The sequence below is a fragment of the Hipposideros armiger genome, unplaced genomic scaffold, assembly GCF_001890085.2.
Source record: "Hipposideros armiger isolate ML-2016 unplaced genomic scaffold, ASM189008v1 scaffold_13, whole genome shotgun sequence".
Taxonomy (NCBI): domain Eukaryota; kingdom Metazoa; phylum Chordata; class Mammalia; order Chiroptera; family Hipposideridae; genus Hipposideros; species Hipposideros armiger.
Window position 1 is genome coordinate 6,984,573 of NW_017731363.1, and position 866 is coordinate 6,985,438.

Consider the following 866-nt stretch of genomic DNA (forward strand, 5'->3'; position numbering starts at 1 on the left):
CTGCTGCTCAGAGCTGGCGTCCCAAGCCAATTCTTAACCAACGCGCCAGTCGGCCAGCCCTATTTTGAGAAATTTATGATTCACATTCAATTGTAAGAAGTAATACAGAGCGATCCATGTACCCTTTACCCATTTTTCTCTCAACGGTAACATCTTGCAAAACTAGATTATATCACAACCAGTACATTGACATTGACACAATCCACTGATCTTATTTAGATTTTCCCAGTGTTACGTGTACTTGTATGTGTGTATTTAGTTCTGTACAATTTTGCCACATGTGTAGTTTGTGTATCCACCACCATAGTTAAGATACAGAGCATTTCCATCATCACAAGGATCCCTCATGTTGCTCCTTTATAACCACATTGATCTTCCTCCCACCCTGACCTAGACCTCTGGCAACCACTAATCGGTTTTCCATTTCTATAATTTCATCATTTCAAAAATATTATATGAATAGATAGTGCAGTATATAACCCTTTGGGATTGGCTATTTTAACTCAGATTCATCCAAGTTATTGTGTGTGTCAATGGTCCTTTTCTTCTTTATTGCTAAGTAGTATGCCATGGTGTGGATGTACCATTGTTTGTTTAACCATTCACCTATTGAAGGACATCTAGGTTGTTTTCAGTTTTTGGCTATTACAAATGTTTTCTAAGAAGCTGCCAAACTGTTTTCCAGAGCGACTGTACCATTTTACATTCTATCAGCAATAGATGAGTGATTCAGTTTCTCTGAAACTTCATCAGCATTGGGCGTTGTCACTGTTTTTTATTTTAGTCATTCTGGTAGGTGTATAGTGATACCTCACTGTAGTTTTAATTTGCATTCCCCAAAAAACTAATGATGTTGAACATATTTT